The 18,995-nt window shown below is 43.6% G+C and overlaps 1 protein-coding gene and 1 long non-coding RNA gene across 2 annotated transcripts in view; one reads left to right on the forward strand and one right to left on the reverse strand.

Moving 5' to 3' along the window:
* CLYBL (citramalyl-CoA lyase) overlaps positions 1 to 18,995 on the forward strand; it is a gene marked incomplete at its 5' end in the record, with an annotated part of 85,840 nt that overhangs the window by 31,603 nt on the left and 35,242 nt on the right. The window lies entirely within an intron of this gene.
* On the reverse strand, positions 1,359 to 17,798 carry LOC118451721. Its single transcript, XR_004841272.1, has 3 exons — positions 17,655 to 17,798; positions 15,523 to 15,524; positions 1,359 to 1,371 (listed from the first exon to the last, which is right to left on the reverse strand). It is a non-coding gene; the product is annotated as an uncharacterized LOC118451721 (long non-coding RNA).

Consider the following 18,995-nt stretch of genomic DNA (forward strand, 5'->3'; position numbering starts at 1 on the left):
GGGCCCATTTACACCTTTTGGAGAAAGAGCCATTAGTAAGCAAACATTATTTTGGTGGGAAGGGTGGGAGTCAGGCACTGGGCTGAGGACGGCACCAAGGGGTCTGGGTCCTTCCCTGACACTTGTGTAAAGCTCCATTTAAATCTTTTAAATAGGCTGTTGCTAAATATTGGACCTAAAGCATTGGACCTAGAGTTATTTGGGTTCTCCTCTACAAATTGTATATTTTGAGCTATCTGTAGAAAAAAAACTTAATTGTATTTTTTATGAACCAATCAAAATTGTCATTGCTTTTAATTCATTAATCTGAACATCTGTATTTTCATGTTACTTCTGTTTATAACTGCGTTCAGGGTGCATTTCACAACAAGTAGTTTCTCTTACATGCGTGGTTGGCAGCGGTTCCTTCTAGGTCTGCTCAGTCGGGATGGATTACTTGGCTCCGTCAACCTGCACACCTATGTTATTTTGGCTGGTGTTGCTTCCTTCTTGAGAAGTTCCTGCAGCTGCTAATTTACCGTGAGCAGTAAATCCTTCCAATGCTTTGACTTGCCCGGATTTTAGAAGTCACACGTCTTGTTTTCAGGGTAGATACCTGAACTTGTACAAAGATATGTAGTAGTAAGTGGCTGTGTAAAGGTAAAAGAAAAGGAAGAGCCACAAGTTAAGATAAATCACCTAGTAGTTCTAACGCTCGGCTGTATCAAAAGCTGGGTGCCAAAATGGGTGGGCAGAGAAGCGGAATTTGAATTTTTCCAGAGCTTTTTGTTTAGTGCCTATAAACGCTTCAGCTTATTTCATGAGCTTCCAAACCCAAATCTTTGGTCTAGAACAAGACATGATTTTTCTTCCCTTCCCCAGAAGGGAATCTGTAGTGAATCAAAGAGCAGCAAACGATAGAGGTTTAATTTCTTTCCATCTGTGTGCCGCCTGTCAGGTCTCACCACTCCCGTAGCCAACTGCTTCCCAAGCCAATCATTCCCAGGCCAGCACTGCAGGATCTAACGCGCTGCTGAGTCAGTGGATGCAGCTCTGGATCAGGCACCTCCGCTGAGCAGGGCAAGGCACATGGTCCAGTGGTTTTGCCAGCGTGGGACATCGGTCTGGTGCACGGCATCCCCTGCCCCGTTGCATTTGACTTGCCCACCCGCTGCAGTGTGGGGCACTGGCCACCAGGTCAGATAACCTGCCAAAGAAACTCTGTGCCATTTTCAGGATGCCATTTGCTTTTCAGCAGCCCACAAGCCACAGAAGCGCGTGCCAGGGGACAGCAAAGACCCTATAAGTGGGAGCAGAGCTGTGCTCGGAGTCCCTAGCCCCAAGTACCATCTTCTGTGCTGTCCAGACCACGCACCATTGCTGCAGGTGGAGCTGGGCTTACAGAGCACTCCAGTGTCTGTCCTGCAGGAGTGGGCAAGGACAGGAGGTCCAGCAACACCACGAGGGCTCAGCAGCAGAGCAAGAGCTGCAGGATGAGAAGGACTATGTACATAGCAAAGGAGGAATGAAAACACTGCCATGGCCACCTTTCCAGGTGATTGGTGATTGCCCAGCTTTCTCTTCTGGTGCTACCTTGCTTGCCTTGGGCTTTCCAGCTCCATCAAGAGGTGGGATCTAAAGGCTGGACATGGGATTTTACGAAGGAGAAAGTGTTGTTCCTGTATTATTCATTAGCTGACCTCTGCTAATCATGTCCTAGACAAAGGCCCTTATGTTTTCCACTGAGGCACCCACTGTAGCCTGGCTGTGCTCCACGCTCATGGTGGCTTTCTCTGCCAAGTCTGATTTTGCACATTCACTCTGTTGAGTCTTCTCTCACCACTGCAACCCTGGTGTTGTTCCCAGGCTTTCTCTAGAGCCTCTAGGACCAGCTGTGTCCTTGAGTTGTCTGGCTTTGACTGCAGATGCCAAGATGCTTCAAACAAGAAAAATTATCAAGTAGCACGTTCCAAGCAAATCAAAAAGCAGCTCTGTTTCACACAATGCATAGTTAGGCTCTTTTTCCTCTCAACAGTGTGGAGCATCAGTCCAAAAAGGAACAGACCACATTCATGAAAGAATCCAGTCAAGGACTATTAAACACAATGACACTGCGTCTCGTTCCAGGGATCCCTGATCCAGTGTAGGTAAAAGGGGGACGTTTCTTCATACTCCTGGGAACAGAGAATTTTTGACAGCCTCAGTGGAAGATGAATGGATCAAGAACAGATTCCAATGTACAGGAGGGTGAGGAAAGGGAGCTTAGATTCACTTTTTGGTGATCAGTCTGACCATCTGAAGGCACCACACAGATCAGAGGATGTGACTCGGATCCATGCTCTTCTTAGGCTGACGTGTGCACATCTTTGCTCATGCCAAGCGTACCCTTATTCTGTTATTGGATACTGTGCCTGTAGTGCATTAAACCATAAAAGCATAGATTTGCGCAGGATTCTCTAGAAAAGCTTGCTGTGCTGGGAACTTCTTTTTGTTATCTCAAGCTCAGGTTTGATTTTTACAAATCCTGATGCATTAGGTGAAGTTCAGAGGATGATCTGTAATTATGTATGGGCTTTGCTGTATGAAATTCTCTCACAAAATCAATACCATGTGCTTCATGACACATGCCTTGGGGAGGGCAAGCCCGTAAGGAGAAAGGCCCACCAAGCAGCAAGAGTTTAGCAAGGAAACTGTAGACCCTGTGCTTGGGCCAGGGCTCTTCAGGAGTCTGCAAGACTAACAGAGCTATGTAGGTGTGCATATGTGTGCATGAGAGAATGGAGCTGCAAAAAGTTACCTTTTTGCTCAGTACTTCTTGACATGTTCAGAAAAAACTGTGAAACAAAGGGCTTGCAAACTCTGCTTCCACCCTGAGGGCTGTGGAAGTCAGGCTGATTTCTGAACATCTTGCGAGGTTCCCTCTGGACATCTCTTCTCCATCTATGGTGCGGTCATTGACCTCTTCTGGAAAGAACTGAGTTGTCCTCAGTCAAAGGATGACTGCTTCTCCAGGGAATCTCTTGTTGCATTTGCACTTGTGTCTGTGTCCTTGCCTGGACACTGGGAAGCTCATTGTACTGCTAACCTTGAATTTCTTTTATTGCCCTTGACCATCTTGTAGGTTTAGTTCAGAGCTTTCCCTTGATTGCCTCCAGTGTCCTAAAGCATGTGCATGGCAATGTCCTGGGCTCTCCCTGGTTGCCTGTGTGTGGCTGCTGCCTTCACAACACAAGTGTCTTCAGTGCCCTGACCAAACGTTAGTGTTCCCTGGAAATACCACTGTTGGCACACAGTCTCCATCACATTTGGCTGAGGTCATGAGCTCAGGCCCAACACAGGTGACCAGCAGCACTGTGCTACTGTTTGGTGTGGTTGACTTGGGCTCTGGTGTCTTGGGAGCAAGTGAGTCAGTTCAGGTGTTTTGCAGTGGGCAACAAAAGGTGAAGGTTAAGCCAACTTCCTCTTGAATCTTCACGGACCTGCACGTAAGGGGGAACAACCACATCCAAGGGATAACCAGGAACCATAGCTTTGGAGCACCGGTTGTGGAAAGGGGATGCGAAGAGACACATGAAAAGTCCATGGTTAGCTGAGGGAAGTCCAGTCATTTTTCTGCATGTCCACAGCCTCTGATCTGGGCTGAAGCTACCCTTCCAGAAAGTATGAATAGCCTTCACCTGGCGGAAGGACCTTATGCTGTGTCAGTGCTTTGCAACATGTGGTCAAAACAATTTTAAAATCTTGGATTAGGTGCTTCAGCTATGAGACACACTTTCCCACTGACAACAGCTTTACTTTTTGCAACTTCTTCATGGTACTTACCCCAAATGCTAATGATGCTTCTTTTTTACTGCATTCAAGAACTTACCACTTTCAGTGGAGTATTACCATGCTTAAATTATCTGTACGTGCCTTCCATCTTAATCACAGTTAGGCCAAACAATATGTATTTATCTCTTTTCACCTCTCTTTTTCAGCTTGCTCCTTCTTGCTTCCGCACATATTTCTATTTATTACAGTCTTTCTGATGACAAAGTGCCCAGAATTAAAAATAACCGCAGACTGGCAGTGCTGTTGTTGCAGAGCTGCACAGAGATGGAGGTGAGCCGGTGCAGCTCCGTTGGCTGTTTTGTCACTACTGGGCTGTCACACGGCACATCCCTTTCTCATTTGCCGTCCCTGGTTAGCCGCACTGCCGCTTCGGCTTTGTCTGTCTCACTGACGGTCCGGGGCTTTGAATTTGGTTTTTATCCTTAGCTCTTTTGTGTTTAGTTCTCATCCTCTCACACCGCTTTTGATTTTTTTCATGTTAGGGTCGCTAGAAAATTTTTACTGGGGTGATGTTCACATTTTCTTCAAGACCATCAGCATAGATGCAAATTAGAACAAAAAAAAAAATCCCAACAGGACTACCCTGGACACTTTTGTAGCTCAATCTGATTATTTCACTGTTTATTTCAGCTTATGATCTGTTTAACAATCTTTTCCAGCAATGCAGCTTCTTCCCCTTGAACGCTGATTTTGAGCACTCAGGTCTTAGAGGTGAAATACATAAATTGCACTGAAATTATGAGAAAGTCTCGAACGGTAAAATGCTGCTGTAATACATAATTGTTTGAATTGTCCTCATGGCTCCACTGTGTTATTTTCCATCTATTTTATCCCAACAGCATAAGCACATATATCAAAAAGCTGAAACAAGTCGGAATCGTGACCGTCTCCTCCTCCCCCATGTCCTGTCAGTTTCTTCATCCCAGATTAGTGTCTGTTGGCTTGGGAAGCAAAGAGGGAGCAGATGGACCACAAAATGAGATTCTGTAACCTTCTTACCCAATAGATCTGCTTTCTGCGCGTATTCAGACATATTTACTTACTGTAGTGACAATTATCAGTTTTATTTCTTTTAAGAAAACCAAACAACTTCAGCTCAGTATGAAAGAGAGCAAACTAAATTGTCTTCTGGCACCGTTACCATCCATATATTTTTAAATCAATTAGGAGTTATGTGGCTGGATTCCGATCTGTGTTATACCTGAATATGCCCATTAATTCCATGGGTATGCTTAGGTATAAGGGGACAGACACAGTATGTAGAGTCTGTGGACTCTAGAGAACTTTTTATTGTTCCTAGCGGAGGTCAGAAGAGCACAGTCGTTTATTTCCCGGGATTTTTTTTTTAATATACTATTTGGATGGCCAGAAGAAGCATCTTTTTACTTGCAAATGAAGAGAGTTGGATACAAAAGTAAGCAAATAATAATAACTACAAAGCTTCAAAATGCATCACATAAAGAATTCAGTTTATTCTGGAGCTTGCCTCTCTCCTATGCCTCATTTGAGACGCACCCATTCAGAGCACTGGATGTTTTAAATGAGAGGAAATAAATGTAGCTGACTAGTGTTTGATTAAGGTATAGCTGAAAATGAAAGCATCTCCCGGCTTTCAGCCATGCAAGGCATCAATGCAACCGTACATACATTGAGCTTATCCTGAAGACCTGCTGTTAGTGTGATATCCGACCAGCAGCCAAGGTCTGCAGTTAGACGTCTCATACGAGCAAAACGTTGCGTGTCTCGTCTGGGACAGGAGCTACCAGCCCCGAAAACACTGAGCTGGGTGCCTCCAAAGAACAAATCATCTCTATGCCTTAGGCAGCTAGTCTAGGACAAAATAAATCTCCTTCCAGATATACCCGACCTCCCACTGTTGACTATAAAAAAAACCTCTAGGAAAAATCTTAGAGCAGACACCTAACTTTTAGATGACTCGGGCTGGATGCGGGGAGTCCAAATATATTGCAACAATGCATTTGGCCAAATACGTTGTGACAAGCTCCTGCACCAAAAAAAAGTGCCTTGGCTTCTCATGCTGAGCAAATGGGACTTGTCCAACAAGTGTATGGCACACACACAGCCACGCGCTGGAAACGCCGGGTATCTTCCTTAGGAGGAGAAAGGAACGTGTCAAACCTAGCGATTAGGACCTGGAGTTTTAGGAGTTTTAGGTAATGGGGAAAATAAAACCCAGAGGTAGAGACTTTGTGTACAAGAATTGCCTGGCTGCCTTCTATGCACGAGTGCATTGCCAAGAGCTGCAGGTGTTCAATCAGACTGCTTTTATTTGAGGTGCCTAATGTGGATTTCGAAACTACCACGTAGGCAACCCGGCTTGAAAATTGACCTTAATTTCTTCTAATTGCATGTCTTATTCTTCATTATTTTTCTTGTTAGAGACAGAATTTTGAAAGGCGATTCACTAGTGCAGCTATTTTTGACTCATCGCTGACTTTGTCTTACTTCGTGTTATTTAATGGGTTCCAGTGGCCATATGCTGCAGAGAATCCTGGAACAAAGTGAGTAAACTGGGAGGCATTGCTCGGAAGGATAAATTTCACAGTTGGAAACACACTTCATACTAAGCCTTCTAACCAGTTTTTCCAGAAATCGCAAGCTTGATTGCCATGATATCTGAACATGGCATTAGCTACTCTAATGAGGAAAATAATTGATATGCTATGGAAATTAGGTCTAATTAGATCTTTTTAAAATAAATATCTCAGTTCAACTGAAAACTTGAGGAGATACATTTTGCAGCATTCCAGATTATAAATATGACCCTTGTTCTTCACCCCCCTCCGCATCTTGGGTTACTACTGGTGGAAGTGAATGTGAAAAGCCTCCTTATCAGAATCGCTGCAGTCTGTACCCACTTGACACGAAAGAAGTGACAAAGGTGCTAGAGAGTTTAAATCTTACATAGCTTAAAACCCATTTATTTCTGACATATGCTTTAGACAAAGATCCTGATTTCAGAACTGTGTAACAAAATATCTCCCTGCCTATTCATTTTCCTTAGTTAAAGAACTACGTTCGTGTTTACATGTTTTCAGATCCACGGCAAATAATGCTCTTCGATGCTCTTTAGCACTGTTTTCATTGACTTTGGAACACGTATGCTGTATTATAGCAATAACATTCCAATGGAGGGCAAATACTGAATGCAAGCTATAACAAAATCAAACTTCCTTTGAAATTTTAAAAGAAAAAGAAGAAAAAAAGACAAGAATATATAAGGTGGGCCAGTATTTAGACTGGAAAGATGACTTATACCCAGATGTACACCTTGCAAGGTGCTGCCAAGCAATAGGCCAAACTCATCTTCCCCCTTCCCTAGTGGAGTTGCCATGGGACTCAAAGCAGGATGAAACCTTACTGGCAGCTGCCTCGTTTTCTTCCAGCTTGCACAAAACACGGATCCAAAACCTTTACTCTCTTGATGGGCTTGAGTTTCCAGCTTGCGCACTGATACTCCTTCTGCAGTGCAAAAGAGAGGGGAGTCAACGTTCCCTAGTAATTTTAGTTTGCTATATTCTTATTTTCACAGAATAAACTATTTAATGCAAACTCTTTAGAATTCTGCCTTCAGATACTAATTTTTCAGAGCCTCCAAGGTAATGACCTACAAGCCCTAAAACCACTGTATGCATCTTGTAACGTCACAGGCCATTTTAAAAAACGTAACATGTTAAGGAGCCAATTTCCATTGTTTGCTGCAATTCCTTTGCCATCAGCCTGGCAGAGCTGGCAGTTTTGGCCAGCTGCTCCCCTTCCCTGCAGCCGCCAGCTTGCCTTCTGGGGTGTACTGGGGGGGCACTCTGCAAAGCAGTGGGGACAACACCTTGGTGTGTCAGTGCTGCTGGGAGCTCAACGGCATGAAGACAGCGCAGGGGACCGGCCTGGGCTGGGGGGGAGGATTGCCCACGTGGACCACCGCTCCAGGAGGCAGGTTCACCAAGTGGTCCCCACAAGGATGAGGGTCTGATGGAAGAAGGCACCAAAGCTTCTTCTAGGCAAATCCAGTCCCTCTGGGAAAAATAAAATAGTCCTGTTCTTGGCAAGTCTTGAGCAAGGGGAAAGGTGAACGATCTGATGTTTGCAGTCGTGGCTCCTGGCAGCTTTTCAATGTCTCTGTGTCTTGATAAATACATACCTCTATCCTCTGACATTTTTCCTTACAAAATGAGTGCGGGGGATACGGTGGCAAGCTAGTATATAATTTTCCTGGATGAAGGTGAATAATAATAAGTGAGTAAAACAAGATGACTCTTCCTATGACCTTTAAATATTAATAAATTAAATATCCATTTGCATTACTCATTTTCTATTATTAACGTATTTCTCTTCTTTTATTCTTGGTCTGTCTGGTCATTACCACTGTTCTGCATCTTCCGTTTCAGAAAATACTTACAGGCATTGTAAAGATTCCCAGACCCTCCATGTATAAGATGTACATAGACAGTCACTGGATGAGATACCATGCAGACCAGCAGCAGATGTATGCAGATTTCTGCAGTGGGAGTCTATTGCAATGATTTCACTATTTAAGTCACACAGCACCAAGGCAGCAGTTGTTTTTTTAAAAAAAAAAAAAATCTATTTACTCTTTTTGTGACAAAGCTAATGATTGAAGAAATGAGAAATCAGCCTGCAAACAGTCCAAATTTAAATAAAATCACCCCCACACTAGACTATAACAGTGGCAGATGGACAGAGGAAGAAAGTGTATATAGTCATATTTTTTGCCATTATAGTATAGACCCTTTCAGATTGCAGCAAGCAACTTGCCATCTGCAAATCTGAGTCTTTCCTTTTCTGCTGAGGCACTGATTCAAGAATCCTGATTCCTGAAGTTTGAGTTGAAGTATTAAGTGGTTTATCTCTCATTTTAAAGGCATACTGATCTCATGATTTTACTTCAAACACGGGGGAAAGGCATCCTTAACATTTCCTCGGATTTCTCCTTAAGACAAAACCCCAAGCCACTGGCTCACGCTTAGGTATGTGGTGAGGTAATGGGTTGCACACATGAATAGCTTTTCGTCAAATAGTCTCTTATTGCTGTTGTTCTCCCGGCTTTTGTTTGGTTTACTCTATGGGCAAACGCGTTGCTCTATGCCTGCACGATACGCGGGTCACACTGGGCACCTTTCTTGCTGCAGTACACAGACGCAACAGCAGCAATGGGTGTTTGGGTATAACATTGCCCCTCTGAAGAGATAAGAATCTGATCACTACAGAAATGTCATTGATTTTTAAGGGCCAGATCTTCACGTAAACAGTCGCTGATTCAGTGGGAGAGTAAATTCAATACAGATTCACTAACAAAATCTGGGCAGATTTTAAAAACCTCTCAGTGTGTCAACCCACTGTTGTTTTCCGCACTTTTATCTGACCGTAAGTTTGCGAAGTGGTGCTGAGGATGTGACCATCGCAGAGCTCAGGCAAACATAGGCAAGTTGCAGCGTACCAGGGTTTCTGATGCTTTCGCATTATGGGCAGGGAGTTATTTAATCTAAGGGTCAGGACTCTCATACAGGTTTAACATTTTCTTCCCTCTGTGTAGCCAGCAGTAACCAAAAAAATCTCCTTTAGGGATGAAAGCCTATTTTGAACTTGTCTAAGAAGAAGAGGATGCAATTCAGTTCTGGCCATTCCCTTTCAAGAGGTGCTGCGGTATGCATTGCAAGGCAGTATTTCTAATTTTCACCAGAACAGGGTCGCTCTCTGCGAGGCAAAATGAGGAAAGGTTTCTTTTGTTAATCATACATGCAAGAGCCGTGTACAAAATAAAGTATTAAATACAGTAATTACAGTAATTTTTGTTAAAATATTTCTGCACAATAAACCTGTGGCTTTGAAAACTCTACCAGAAGCAAAAGAAAAACAATCTGTAATGAAAAAATTGAAATCAGAAGCCACTAATAACACTAAAGGGAGCCCAGAAGCCAAATTAATGTTTCTACAAAGAAATACTTTCCTACACCAGGCAAATTCCTAGTAAGACTCTTACCTGGGTCTTTCTATATGGGATTCAGATTTCATTTTGAAGCATGCTTTTTACAAACTGTTTAGTGTTCGTATGTCATTACCACTGTTGGGCCAGATTGCACCTGGCATCGATATAAACAAAGCTTTGGCAAGAATTCTTTCCTTTGGGATGGAGACATCTGATTTTCAAGCTGAAAACATGTCAGTGTTGCAAGACACTCCAAATAGCCTGTTTTACCAGTGCAGTAAATTAACCCGCCTGGTGTAGTGTTAAATGCTTTACAAACATCGACTGAAGGCGAGGGAGGGAAACAGCAAAAAACAAACAAAAACATTTCAATAACTTGTTTGACTAGGAGCAGTGAAAAAAGTACAAGCAAAGCTCAAAGGGAGGGGGTGATCCTTGGGAGACAGGACAGCAGAAGAATAAATTTTCTGAATTTTGTCCTGTATTCAACCCAGAGAGTGTGCCACAGCATGGTAAGACCCAGAAGGAGCAGAACGAGTTACGAAGACGACAGAAAAGGCATCTTCATTTGAAAAACAGGTTAGGATAGCAACAAACAGCGACTCTTTAACTCATCATCTCCTTGTCTACAGGAGGAAGGCTTTTCGAAAGCTGTTACATGCAAGAGGTTTGCCTTTAATGCTGCAAACTGCTGGTGGACAAAGACTACATAGGCAAAACAGAGGATAAAATATTAGGCTATCCCCCTTGCTTCCCCATTGTTCGGGATGAAAAAGCTGAGCTGAACTTCTGGGCGCGCAGAATTGGCTGAGTGAAAGCTCTCGTCGCTAGATTGTGCGTTTGTGCTAAGCCTGAATGGTCCAGAGGACAATGGGGTTCAACCTGCCTGCGGCTCTGCAGCGATTCCGCGATATAGACCTGAAACTAGAACAGCCGGAAAGTAGGTCCACATGCATATGGAGTCGAACAGCGACCCATCCTGAGAAACATGGGCAGAAGCAGTGTTCTTAAATATATATATTTATACAGCTGTTAAACTGAAGCCATTTTGCTCCTCCCGTCTTGCTATTTTAATTATCCTGATAGCCATCTATTTGCAAACATGCATGTAAGTGGGCTAGAATAATTAATTAATATTCATAAGCATTCATAAAATGTGACAAAGTTTATGTTAGGGTGGATGATAATTCCCAAGAGGATCACATTTGTGTTAAGTGTAGATTTGTATTAGTAAGATTCAGCATGATTGATTCTTGCTTGGCCAGTGATAGAGGACTTAGCTTCCATACTGGCAGAGATTATATCTGGTCAACAGGAAAGGAAAACTGGCCAAGAAACTGCCAACACAGAATCTGAAGCTGTGAAACCTGGTCAAGAAGAAATAAAGCCAAATAAGCAACAGATGAAAAATTATCTTAAAGAAAAATCAAATCACTCAGTTGGAAATGAGAATTGTATTGGAAAAGGTGATGCTGAGAACATGAAGGGACATAGGAATTTTTTAAAAAATAATATGAATAAATAAACTGGAGTTCTGAATACCAGTAATGTTTTTTTAAATAGATCTTAACATTTTTCAAAAATTAAAAAAAGTAGACAGTTTTAATATGCTTAAAGACTTCTGACAAATAGCAGAGAGGACTTCTAAACCTTGCAAATCATTTGGAAGAGAATGACAGAGGTCTCCGTACACGAGAGCCGTGGACATACTGGAGAGAGTCCAGCGAGGGGCTACAAAGATGATGAAGGGACTGGAGCACCCCTCCTATGAGGAGAGACTGGGAGAGCTGGGACTGTTCAGCCTGGAGAAGAGAAGGCTTGGGGGGATCTCATCAATGTATGTAAATACCTGAGGGGAGGGTGCCAAGAGGAGGGAGCCAGGCTCTGCTCGGTGGTGCCCAGTGACAGGACCAGAGGCAATGGGCACAAACTGAAACATGGAAGGTTCCCTCTGAACATCAGAAAACATTTTTTTACTGTGAGGGTGACTGAGCACTGGCACAGGTTACCCAGAGGTTGTGGAGTCTCCATCCATGGAGATATTCAAAAGCCCTCTGGACATGGTCCTGGAAACTGGCTCTGGGTGGCCCTGCTTGAGGAAGGGGGTTGGCAAGATGACCTCCAGAGGTCCCTCCCAACCTCAGCCATCCTGTGATTCTGTGACTCTCTCTGAAGCCCACTGGGGACGGTGATAGATCGAATGAGGAACCAGAAAAGAAAGAGTCTTCGGTAAAATACACACTTTATAAGTTTTCTGGTAATGTTGTACCTGGTACAGCGCCCTCAGACATTGAGTAGTCCAGTGGGCTCAAGAGGGACAGCAGACTTGTTCCTGCACCTGTGCTGCAGAAACCCACTGCCTCTAAAGAGGAGACTTCCTAAGAAATTTATTGACGATTGCATGCCAAATGGAAGAATGGGAAGAGAAATGGGTAGGGAACTCGCCAACAGATAAAGCCGGAGAGCACTGATGTTACTGTGTGTTTTGCCCTCAGAAAATAAATGAAGTTCTCAAGATGTAGAGCAAACCCTTGACAAGCGGTGTGAGGACCGCCGCGGACTGTAGTGGCCATAGCCCCATCCCAAGTGAAAGCAAAGACACATTAACTAGCACAGGATCTGAACAGCCTGCGGAGTCCATCACCACACACCAGCACAAGCACCACAAACACACTGGCAGGGATGGTGCCTCGGTGCCCAGCTGGAATAAACAAACGGAGCCGTCGAGCTTCCGGAGGTTGTAGGGGTGGCTGCCAGATGGACACGATGCTCAGTGGCAAGCTGGCAGTGGAGGAAGCAGCCACTGCCAAGCAAAGGGAAGGGAGCATCACCTGAGTCCCGCTAGGGTTAACCTGCACCTGCTGCAGGTGATGGGAGTGGGTATTCTGGCTGGAGAAGACATCTCTGAGTGCTCTGGGGGAAAAACAACCTTCTGGTCTCAATACAAAACACATTATTACCGTGGCAGTCAAAAAGCGTAAACACGTTTAACAAGTAAAGCAGAACGGTTTCCCTTAAAAAGAGTTTGTTAGGTAAGTAGGACACATTTTCATGAATCTCTTTTGGCAATCCTTCATTCAGATCAAGAAGGAGATTCATATCAAGTCAAAGGGACAAAAATTGCTAAATACATATTTAGACCAGACAGTTACACAACACAAGCAAGTTAGGATACCATGAACAAAAATGGTAATGTAATGGGTGTCAAACTTGTGAATACTGAATTCCATTTTATCACTATTGGTTTAAAATTAATAGAATAAAACCAAAGCAGCAGTACTGTATGAATGCAATTATACTGTTATAAAATCCTGGTCGTCCATGTAGTTCATTCACACAAGAAAATAAACCATACTGCTAGCAGCACTTTGGAGAACAGATGCATGCCAAAGCTTAGCGTCAGCTTAATGTTGTTGGTGTTAACTAAATTCAAAGTAGTTAAATCAGTACAAAGGCAGGGTCCAGGCTAGCCCCAGCACTTATTATGTGTGTTGAGAAATGGTCCAAAGCTGAAGCCATCTTATTAGTCTTTTATCAACATTGCATTTGGCAGAGCCATTGTCCAAAAAAGTGAGAGAAAGTACCAGATAAGCCAGATGTAAAGAATTTGAGCTTAAAGACTGACAGACTGCTTGAAGTGGATGAAATCCATGTTGGATTTGGACTTGGACAGCTCTAACAGTAGGTAGGGGAAATACGGGTGAAGGAGTCTGCATGTTCAGGCCTGGAAGAATAGACTAGACTAGACTAGACTAGACTAGAATCGAATTGAATCGAATCGTTTAGGTTGGAAAAGACCTTTATGATCACCAAGTCCAACCATTACCCTAACCCTGCCATCCCACCACTAAACCATGTCCCTAAGCACCTCATCTGCCTGTTTTTTAAACACCTCCAGGGATGGGGACTCAACCACTTCCCTGGGCAGCCCATTCCAGTGCCTGACAACCCTTTCTGTGAAGAATTTTTTCCTAATGTCTAAATGTTATGAAGGGAGCAAGCTAATGGAAGGCAAAAGCTGTGTTAGTCAAGTCATTGATGCTTTAACCCGGTGCCCTGCTTCCCGATGCCCCAGTCGGCTATGCTGAGGAGTTAGGAGTAAAGTTATGCTATGTTAGGAGTAAGTACATACGGATGTAAGAATGGGGGCTTGTAGTGATGGTTGTTTGGGGAATGCAGGCATTTGCCTGAATCGTACTTGCTACTCTCCTCATTAATGCAAAACATGTGAAATGATGGGTGCTTAGCTGGTTGGCTCTGGTGGAAAAAACAAAAGCAGCTCAAGAATTTCCTCTTTCCATGTTGCCCTTCCTAGCTGCTTGTTGTCATCCTTTGGAAGCCCCTTGCTTGCAGTGATGCAATTGTTTGTATGGCCGTGCTGTAAATGGGACTGCTGAAATGATCTGGGTTAAAAAAAAATCCTACTCTCCCACCCAGAAATAAAATAAACCTGAGTTTTTCTACTGTGGTCCAGTTTGCATCTGGGCTCAAGAAACAGTTGCAGTGGAAATGCTTGCATGGAGTGAAAAATGGGGCATGGAGTGGGAATAAGTAGAAGCGGATAGAAACTGCTTAGATCTTGCAGAAATAAACATACACTGATTTATCTTATCCTTTTATTGGGGAATATGTGCCAACCTTAACTTTAAACTTTACAGATATTCCAGAAGCCCCGCTAAGGAGCACCTTCTCAGTCAGCCTGGCATTAAAAGTAGTTGATTTCATCAGGAAAAAGTACAGTTGAAGAAAAACTTGGGGAAGGAAATGTCATGAGTTCCAGTAATTTGTTCCTCTGCAATCAGGAATATCTAAATGAGGAACTTAAAAAGGTTTTGAAGAACACCAATAAACAATTAAGATTTCCTCTCTGCATGTCTATAAAGCAGTGTATTATCTCGTACCAGTACAATACATCTATCAGTGATGCACAAATACCGTACTACAACCATAGGATTGACACAGGGGAGATTTGACCTAGAAAATAATCACCCCCTCAGGTCCCACTTTCAAACGGGAGAAAAATTTCAGTTCTTTAATGGATCTTAGGTCTAGGTAGGGAAAAATTCACATTGTCGTGTTTGGTTTAGACCATGGAAAACAAGTGACGTCATTTCTAAAAGGTCCTTACTCCTTGCCATAAGTACATGAGTCATAGACTTGATCTTATTTTATACATGAGGGCTCAGTTCCTGCCTCAGCTAGTCACTGCCGATGCAGGGACGTGCGGGACATGGCATTCTGGTGCTGTTTCCCCTCTCCCACTTCAGGGATGTGGGGGTGGAAAGAAGGGGGTGCAGCTGCTTTTGTATCGCTGCCCATCCTTCAGGGACTCTGCCAAGAGTGAACAGCAAGCTGTAACAGGCTTCGTCACGTCATTAGGAGCATCTGAGAAAATGTTGCCTACAGGAGGTGCTAAAACCTGCATTTGGGGTGGAGTGGGATGTTTGGGTTCCTTGACTCACCCCAGGCACCCATCCAAGTGGGATCTCTATGAGATGGAAACCTTTCTGGTAGAGAAAAGAAGGATTTCTTGCAAAACCCAGTGTAGTGAGGTGGTCCTTTGTTAAGGTAAGCACTGGCTGAGAAATACATGTATAAAACAAGTTTGCTTTGCGGGAAGGCAAGAGTTGTGTCAGTTTAGTGTGAAGCTTGTTAGATCAAAGTTTCCTGTGTTGAACATTCCTGTGGAGAGCTATCTATTCAGTGCTCCTGGCATCTACTTCTTTCAAGCTTCTAAACTTAAAAACATCTAAAATTATGTTCATGCTCTCCTAATGTTATTCTCCCATGGAAGTAATTACTGCAATTATAGGCTACTTCTACAATGCTAAATGCATCTGATCCAAGGAGAGATCCCTGGTGCCCTCACCTAGTGGGGCAGGGGGGCTCATGTTCACATTGCATAGGGGCAAACCTCTAGAGCAGACTGACAGATACGTAGCACGTGGGTCTAGATCTCCCATGACAGAGAGTGGGGCTCTGATGGACCTACGGTGCAATTGTTTTTCTGGGTGGTTTTTCTTCAGTTCCAGCAGCTGAAATAATATGAGCAGCAGGCCATATCAACGTGGGGTTTTTTTAACCTTTAGCTGAGGATATGTGTTGCATGCCCTGGGGCATGACAAGATGGCAGGTGTGAGTGTTTGGAGGTACCACAGGCCTTGCTGGAGCAACATCACGGGACAGGACAGGGTGGAGGCAGCTGAACTTGGTGCAGTCCTGCCCATACTGCCCTTTGAGCCCTTTGGACCCATCTCTAAAATCACAGTTTTGTTTTGATTTGGAGGAAACAGATGATTCACTACCCCAAAGGAGAGCCTGGATGTAAATAAGAAGTTGTTCTTTGTGGGCAGTTGGGGCCCAAGATCTTCAGGTGAAGCTGGGAGCTAAGTTCTCTCATGGTATAGATTTTTCTTAGGGGGTCCATAAACAGAAATTGAAACAAATGGCGTGATGTCACAAGGGAGCACAGGACCGCATGAGATAATCTCTGCTTTAAAAAGCTGCCCATGAGATGAGAAGGTTTAATTCCTCTCTAGACGGTGCAAAAACCCACCTGGTGGGAGGGCTTCCTGGGGGTGCCTTGCTCAGCGTATGACACCTGAGTGACCAGCTGGTGTCATAAATCACGTGCTAAACCCATTGCGTGGAAACACATGCATCTGCAAGGTGACAGCACTTCACTTTAAAATTTCAGTTGAAAAGGATGAGGTGAGAGTTTTTTTGCACCAGTATGATTTTACTGTGGCCATGACCTGTAAGCACTTGGACTTGGGGAATTCTGTGGGATTTTTATCACATTACAGAATATTAATTTGCTAATTTACCAATGCAAGTAAAGCACTTTACGAAAACTGAGATAAGAGCTGTTAATCGGTATTTGCACAATACCAAATACCATGCACAGTTCTTCCAACTTTTCTCTTTGAAACACCCAGTTTTACTGAGACCGTGGGTAGACTGGGAAAAGTTTCTTCCAGAAAAGAGGAAGGATGAAGGAAGCCATGGCACAGCTGACCTGATTTTTCTTAACACTTTCTTCATTCCTAGGGGCTTCTGAGCAGCTTGGGGCAGTGTTATGGGTTGACCTTGGCTAGATGCCAGGTGCCCACCAAAGCCGCTCTATCACTCCCTTCTTCAACAGGACAGGGGAGAGAAAAATATCAAAAGGCCCATGGGTCAAGATAAGGACAGGGAGGGATCACTGACCGGTTACCATCATGGGCAAAACAGACTCAACTTGGTGAAATTAGTTCAATTGATTACCAATCAAATCAGAGTAGGAAAGGATAAAAAAATTACCCTGAATCTTAAAACACCTTCCTCCCCACCCCTTCCTTCTTCCCAGGCTTAACTTCACTCCCGATTTTCTCTCCCTCCTCCCCGCCAAGTGGCACAGGGGGATGGGGGATGGAGGTTACAGTCAGTTAATCACACATAGTTTCTGCTACTTCTTCCTCCTCAGGGGAGGACTCATAGAATCATAGAATCATAGAATCGCTTTGGTTGGAAAAGACCTTTAAGATCATCGAGTCCAAACGTTAACCTAACCCTGCCATCCCACCACTAAACCATATCCCTAAGCACCTCATCTATCCTTCTTTTAAATACCTCCAAGGATGGGGACTCTACCACCTCCCTGGGCAGCCCATTCCAGAGCCTGACAACCCTTTCAGTGAAGAAGTTTTTCCTAATATCCTTCCATGGGGTGCAGTCCTTCAGGAACAGACTGCTCCAGCATGGGTCCCCTGCAGGGCCACCAGCTCTGCCAGCAAACCTGCTCCAGCCTAGGCTCCTCTCCCCACGGGTCTGCAGGTCTGCCAGGAGCCTGCTCCAGTGTGGGCTTCGCACGGGGTCACAGCCTCCTTCAGGCATCCACCTGCTCCAGCGTCGGGTCCTCCCTGGGCTGCAGGGGGACAGCCTGCCTCACCACGGTCTTCATCACGGGCTGCCGGGGAATCTCTGTTCCAGCGCCTGGAGCACCTCCTCCCCCTCCTTCTGCACTGACCTGGGTGTCTGCAGGGCTGTTCCTCTCACATCCTCTCATTTCTCTCTCTATGGCTACTGTTCTGCAGCAGGGTTTTTTTTTTTCCTTCTTAAATACGTTACCCCAGAGGTGCTACCGCCATCGCTGATGGGCTTGGTCGACACTGGCTCCTTCGGTACAAGCAGGCGTAAGCCTCTGGCCAGTTGTTTTCTTTCTGATAAACTTTTATTTGCCTCTAGCTTGCCTTTTACTTTCCACACTGTTTAATGTTTACCTCATTTGGCTTTATTTTTTTTTCGAATAATTTACTAAATAACTGAGGCAGTAATTAAACGGCACTTCTGATGGTACCTGTTTGCCGATCTTCAAAACATTTGATCCGTATCTCACTTAGAATCACCACACCTGAAATCAGTCACTGAATAGGGGTTGGTGATTTGTTAAAGCAGATGTACTTTTGACAGACAGCAATGTATTTCATTATCAGCATTAATAAAAAGTTTTATTTATAGAGATAAAAAATAGATGCCTAAATGTATGCATGTTCCATAATAATTTATTACATCATACCAAGAAAATACATCTTAAACTAGAATATTTTAAAATACAGAAGAAGCATAACATACAGTTAAATTCATGTGCCAGATGAAAGAAATGTGTAGCCTTTTTTTTTTTTAATTGATACATCAGATTGAATATTTTGTGGTCTCATTTCATCGTGCAGCAGCTCACTTGAACTGTCCAGGAAGACTAATTAACACTAATGCTTCTAAAGAATTTTCATTTGTGATGCTAATCTGTCACAAAACCAAAAGCATCCTCAGAAAGCCAGGGAAAAAAAGTAAAGAGGCTACGTCTTGCAGCCAGCTTAAATTAGCGTTAGCTTGATTTGTCTTAATTGAAAGGTTGTTTACATCTCTTTTGTAAGTGTTTATAAAAGTTGGCAGACAGAATAGCTGCCTACGTTCATGAACAAAATTTTCTTTTTTGAAGCTGTTGTATATAGTACTGTCGTTAAAAAACCTTTTGAAATATTTCTGTACACACAAGTCTTAAGGTATAAGCCTGTCTCTGTGTTTATGTATACACACACCCCATGCTGTATTATTTTTGCTACAGAAATATTTATGCTAAGTCCTCATATTACATGAATATTCTATGTGCCAATTCATTCTAGCAGCCTACTGGCCTCTATTTAAATTTCTATGAGATACATGCAAGTCAGAAAAATAT

The sequence above is a fragment of the Egretta garzetta genome, unplaced genomic scaffold, assembly GCF_000687185.1.
Source record: "Egretta garzetta isolate BGI_Z169 unplaced genomic scaffold, ASM68718v1 scaffold182, whole genome shotgun sequence".
Classification (NCBI taxonomy): domain Eukaryota; kingdom Metazoa; phylum Chordata; class Aves; order Pelecaniformes; family Ardeidae; genus Egretta; species Egretta garzetta.